Raw genomic sequence first — 6,709 nt, 5'->3', positions numbered from 1 at the left:
GGCCCAAGCAAGTCTCTTCTTCTTATTGATGTTCTTTAGTAGTGGTTTCTTTGCAGAAATTTGACCACGAAGGCTGGATTCACGCAGTCTCCTTTGAACAGTTGATGTTCAGATGTGTTTTTCTTGAACTCTGTGAAGCATTTATTTTGGCTGCTATGTCTGAGGCTGGTAACTGTAATGAACGTATCCTCTGCATCAGAGGTAACTCTGGGTCTTCCTTTCCTGTGGCGGTCCTCATGAGAGCTAGTTTCATGGTTTGATGGTTGATGGTTTGATGGTTTTTGCGGCTGCTCTTGAAGAAACTTTCAAAGTTCTTCAGATTTTCCTGATTGACTGACCTTCATGTCTTAAATTAATGATGGACTGTCATTTCTCTTTGCTTATTTGAGCTGTTCTTGCTGTGATATGGACTTGGTCTTTTAGCCCTATTTGGTATCTTCTGTATACCACCCCTACCTTTTCACAACACAACTGATTGGCTCAAACGCAAGGCACACCTGTTAATTGAAATGCATTCCAGGTGACTACCTCATGAAGCTGGTTGAGAGAATGCCAAGAGTGTGCAAAATTGTCATCAAGGCAAAGGGTGGCTACTTTGAAGAGTGTCAAATATAAAATATTTTGATTTGTCGGACACTTTTTTGGTTACTACATCATTCTATATGTGTTATTTCATAGTTTTAATGTATTCACTATTATTTTACAATGTAGAAAATACTAAAATAAAGAAAAACCTTGAATGAGTAGGTGTGTCCAAACTTTTGACTGGTACTGTAGGTCCTGGATGTCAGGAAGCTTGGGCCCATTGATGTACTGGGCCGTATGCACTACCATCTGTAGCGCCTTCCGGTCAGATGCTGAGCAGTTTCCATACCAAGCGGTAATGCAACCGATCAGGATGCTGTCGATGGAGCAGCTGTAGAACTGTTTGAGGATCTGGGGACCCTTGCAAAATCTTTTCAGTCTCCTGAGGGGGAAAATGTGATGTCATGCTCTCTTCACAACTGTCTTGGTGTGTTTGGACCATGATAGTCTGTTGGTGATGTGGACACCAAGGAACTTGAAACTCTCGACCTGCTCCACTACAGTCCTGTCGATGTTAATGCGGGCCTGTTCATCCCTCCTTTTCCTATAGTCCACAATCAGCTCCTTTGTCTTGCTCACATTGAGAGAGAGGTTGTTGTCCTGGCACCACACTGCCAGTTCTCCCTATAAGCTGTCTCATTGTTGTCGGTGATCATCAGCAAACTTAATGATGGTGTTGGAGTTGTGCTTGGACACGCAGTCGTGGGTGAACAGAAAGTACAGGAGGGGACTAAGCACGCACCCCTGAGGGGCCCCAGTGTTGAGGATCAGGGTGGCAGATGTGTTGTCGCCTACCCTTACCACCTGGGGGCGGCCCGTCAGGAAGTCCAGGATCCAGTTGCAAAGGGAGGTGTTTAGTCCCAGGATCCTTAGCTTAGTGGTGAGCTTTGTGGGCACTATGGTGTTGGATGCAGAGATGTAGTCAATGAACAGCATTCTCACATAGGTCTTCCTTTTGTCCAGGTGGGAAAGGGCAGTGTGGAGTGCGATTGGGAATGCGTCATCTGTGGATCTAGGGTTTCTGGCATGATGGTGTTGATGCCATGACCAGCCTTTCAAAGCACTTCATGGCTACCAACGTGAGTGCTACGGGGCGGTAATCATTCAGGCAGGTTACCTTCACTATCTTGGGCACAGGGACTATGGTGGTAGGTATTACAGACTTCGCCAGGGAGAGGTTGAAAATCTCAGTGAAGACAATTGCCAGTTAGTCTGCGCATGCTTTGAGTACACGTCCTGGAAATCCGTCTGGCCCCTTGGCTTTGTGAATGTTGACCTGCTTAAAGGTCTTGCTCATATCGGCTACGGAGAGCGTGATCACACAGTCATCCGGAACAGCTGGTGCTCTCATGCATGATTCAGTGTTTCTTGCCTCAAAGTGAGCATAAAAGGCATTTAGCTTGTCTGGTAGGCTCGCGTCACTGGGCAACTCACGTCTGGGTTTCCCTTTGTAGTCCGTAATAGTTTTCAAGCCCTACCACATCCAACGAGCATCAGAACCAGTGTAGTAGGATTCAATCTTAGTCCTGTATTGATGCTTTGCCTGTTTGATGGTTCGTCTGAGTGCATAGCGGGATTTCTTCTAAGCTTCTGGATTAGTGTCATGCTCCTTGAAAGCGGAAGCTCTAGCCTTTAGCTCGGTGCGGATGTTGCCTGTAATCCATGGCTTCTGGTTGGGAAATGTACGTACGGTCACTGTGGGGACGATGTCGTCGATGCACTTATTGATGAAGCTGGTGACTGAGGTGGTATACTCCTCGATGCCATTGGATGTTTTGCTAGTCTGTGCTAGCAAAACAGTCCTGTAGCGTAGCATCCGTGTCATCTGACCACTTCTGTATTGAGCAAGTCACTGATATTTTCTGCTTTAGTTTTAGCTTGTAAGCAGGAATCAGGAGGATAAAATTATGGTCAGATTTGCCAAATGGAGGGTCGAGGGAGAGCTTTGTATGCGTCTCTGTGTGTGGAGTAAAGGTGGTCCAGAGTAATGTTTTCCTCTGGTTGCACATGTGACATGCTGGTAGAAATTAGGTAAAAAGGATTTAAGTTTGCCTTCATTAACCTTTCTGAACCACCCATCCCGGTATCGGGATAATTGTCATCAGCAATGCTGAATAGCATAGCGCACCAGTCAAATAATATTACTAAAAAATATTCATATTTGGTAGAAATTAGGTAAAAAGGATTTAAGTTTGCCTTCATTAAAGTCCCCGGCCACTAGGATCGCCGCTTCTGGAAGAGAATTTTCTTGTTTGCTTATGGCCTTGTACAGCTGGTTGAGTGCGGTCTTAGTGCCAGTGTCGGTTTGTGGTGGTAAATAGACAGCTACTAATAATATAGATGTGAACTCTCTTGGTAGATAGTGTGGTCTACAGCTTATCATGAGGTGTTCTACCTCAAGTGAGCAATACCTCGAGACTTCTTTAATATTAGACATTGCACACCAGCAGTTATTGACAAATAGACACACACCCCCGGCCCTCGTCTTACCAGACGTAGCTGCTCTGTCTTGCCGAAGCGGAGAAGCCAGACAGCTCTATACAATCCATGTTGTCGTTCACCCAAGTCTCTGAAACATAGAATATTACAGTTTTGAATGGCCCCTTGGTAGGATATTCTTAATTGTAGATCGTCCCGTTTGTTTTCCAATGATTGCACGTTGGCCAATAATACCGATGGTAGTGGTGGTTTACTCACTCGCCGATTCTCACAAGGCATCCAGACCTCTCCCTCCTGTATTCCCATATTTTCTTCACGAGAATGACAGGGATGAGGGCCTCGTCTCCGGGAAGCAGTATATTCTTCGTCAGACTCATTAAAGAAAAGATCTTCGTCCAGCTCGACGTGAGTAATCGCTGTTCTGATGTCCAGAAGCTGTTTTCGGTCATAAGAGATGGTAGCAGCAACATTATGTACAAAATGAGTCACAATTTTATTTTTTTAAACAAACCCCTCCGGTGCCCCTCTGTCCTCCAAGACGTAAGACAAGTTACATCATCCAATTTGTATGCTATTGTACGTCCGGGTAAGACATATGAAACTATACGTCCTCTAATTCATATGATATTGTACATACTACTGATATTCCATTCATAATGTAACCTAACATATCATAGCAAATGAAGTGTCACAGATTTACATACCGAATAATACGAATTGCCCTGAGATCACGTTGGTTACCGCCACAATGTGACAAAAACTCCCCTCTCTAATTGTATCAGTCAGAAATGTGGGCATTTGGTAGTAATTGTCCAAAACATGTCTCTTTGTAATGCCCATGCATCTGCGCCCACTTCTGGCCCATTTCCCAAGCCTTTGGATAGGATTCAGACTGCTCTAGCAGGGCTGGGGGACCCGTCATGTTTTATGGATGATGGTCCACCAAGTCTATGGCTGAGTGGGAGCAGCAAGTCTATGGCTGAGTGGGAACACCAAGTCTATGGCGGAGTGGGAACAGCAAGTCTATGGCTGAGTGGGAACAGCAAGTCTATGGCGGAGTGGGAACACCAAGTCTATGGCGGAGTGGGAACAGCAAGTCTATGGCTGAGTGGGAACAGCAAGTCTATGGCGGAGTGGGAACAGCAAGTCTATGGCGGAGTGGGAACAGCAAGTCTATGGCTGAGTGGGAACAGCAAGTCTATGGCGGAGTGGGAACACCAAGTCTATGGCTGAGTGGGAGCAGCAAGTCTATGGCTGAGTGGGAACACCAAGTCTATGGCGGAGTGGGAACAGCAAGTCTATGGCTGAGTGGGAACACCAAGTCTATGGCGGAGTGGGAACAGCAAGTCTATGGCGGAGTGGGAACAGCAAGTCTATGGCTGAGTGGGAACAGAAAGTCTATGGCGGAGTGGGAACAGCAAGTCTATGGCTGAGTGGGAACACCAAGTCTATGGCGGAGTGGGAACACCAAGTCTATGGCGGAGTGGGAACAGCAAGTCTATGGCTGAGTGGGAACAGCAAGTCTATGGCGGAGTGGGAATAGCAAGTCTATGGCGGAGTGGGAACAGCAAGTCTATGGCTGAGTGGGAACAGCAAGTCTATGGCTGAGTGGGAACAGCAAGTCTATGGTGGAGTGGGAACAGCAAGTCTATGGCGGAGTGGGAACAGCAAGTCTATGGCGGAGTGGGAACAGCAAGTCTATGGCTGAGTGGGAACAGCAAGTCTATGGCTGAGTGGGAACAGCAAGTCTATGGCTGAGTGGGAACAGCAAGTCTATGGCTGAGTGGGAACAGCAAGTCTATGGCTGAGTGGGAACAGCAAGTCTATGGCTGAGTGGGAACAGCAAGTCTATGGCTGAGTGGGAACAGCAAGTCTATGGCTGAGTGGGAACAGCAAGTCTATGGCTGAGTGGGAACAGCAAGTCTATGGCTGAGTGGGTACAGCAAGTCTATGGCTGAGTGGGAGCAGCAAGTCTATGGTGGAGTGGGAGCAGCAAGTCTATGGTGGAGTGGGAACATTACTTTAATGGGGAAGGGAAAAGAGACATGAGCAAATCTTTTTCCCTTTTTAGACAGTAGAACATTTTGTTCCAGTGATGTCTTTCAGGACTGTTGTTATTGATATCATTGGTACCGTATGGCTGTTGTGGTTATATTTATGTTATCTATTATATAGTGTTTTTAGATTTCTTACTGAGAAAGCTATGGTTAATGTATACGTACAGTAACCTTCAATGTTCATAATTATCTACATAATGATCTATGACTGCTCATGGAGTGTTTCTTAATATATTTATATAGTCTCTCTCGTGCACTATGTCCATATCTTATAATAGAGTAAGACCCAGAACACTTCAATTGTCTTTACAGTTTCTTTTACATTGACTACCTATTTTCTTTGGTGATTAAGTATGGACTTATCTAATGACTTTACTTGTTGACTTGAATTACAGTTGATAGATTTCGACAGTTGATAGAAGCACTCAAAGGTCAGAATGTCTCTACTGCAGGTAAATTGGCTTGGTGTTTGTATAGGAAATCTGCTTTTTTTCTAGAAGATCTCTTCAATATTTCAAAAGTGACACAAAGAGCCTGTTTTCCAGTGTGATGTACCTTAAATGCTGAAACGCTTTCCAAGAATAATATCACTGGAAAGCAACATCTCGATGAGTGTTCCCTCATGCAGTAGAAATTATTGGCTGGCTGGCTGGCTGGCTGGCTGTCTGGCTGGCTGGCTGGCTGTGTATATATATATACATATATACGTATATGTGTGTGTGTATGTATACCAACCTGTGTGTGGGCCCAGGGATATTTGACCTGAATAGGCTTTCTACTGTCATGATGACATTTCATCCTTCTCATGCTGATACGCTCTCCTCTCAGCCTTCTGGCTCGCTGCCCAGAGCAGGTAATATGCAGGCCTTTCACCCAACACTCTCCTGTTTCTCATTGATGGAGTATTTACTGTCTTTGTGAATGGCTTTGCCAAGCTGCCACTCAGTGTTCTATGGAAATGGAGACAAAGTGACATCAACCTTTGGCAGCTCCTTTAGTACTGCATAGCTTTGCTGTACTAGAAGCTAGTACAAGTGCATCACTCTTGATATAGAATTATTGAAAGGTTTGTTAAAGACACTTCAAATGATCACTGTGGCTAATTAATATAATAAGAGTAAATATTAAGGGATGGCTAAGACCCAGATGCAGACACAGGAGGCGGATAGTACAAGTCTCTGAGTTCATTATAGTAGACGGGGCAGGCAAAAGGTAAGTCAAGGTATGTATGTGGAGGGTGCAGGGCAACAGAAGACGAACAGCAGACGGGCTAAAGATTTTAGAGATGGGGAAAGGGCAGATTAAAGTTTACAGGACTCCACCCGGACGGGCAGGTCCCGAGTGGAAAGCCATACACTCTGTCTGAGCTGATAGCAGGGGTCCGGTGGCGATCTGCCTGTCGCCGACACCTGGATGTGGTATTCAGAAGAGCGGCTGGGGCTCTCTTCCAGGTACGGCAACAGTGGCGGACACATCTTGGCAGAGGGGGTGCTGACTTCTTCCTCAGGGAAGAGCAGGGGCTGATATCCCAAGGAACACTCGAAGGGTGAGAGACCAGTGGCCGAGCAGGGAAGTGGGTTACGGGCGTATTCCACCCACACAAGTTGCTGGCTTCAGGTGGTGGGGTT

Source organism: Salvelinus alpinus, chromosome 25, assembly GCF_045679555.1.
Source record: "Salvelinus alpinus chromosome 25, SLU_Salpinus.1, whole genome shotgun sequence".
Classification (NCBI taxonomy): domain Eukaryota; kingdom Metazoa; phylum Chordata; class Actinopteri; order Salmoniformes; family Salmonidae; genus Salvelinus; species Salvelinus alpinus.
The sequence above is the reverse complement of the archived record's forward strand: the minus strand, read 5'-3'. Positions refer to the sequence as shown.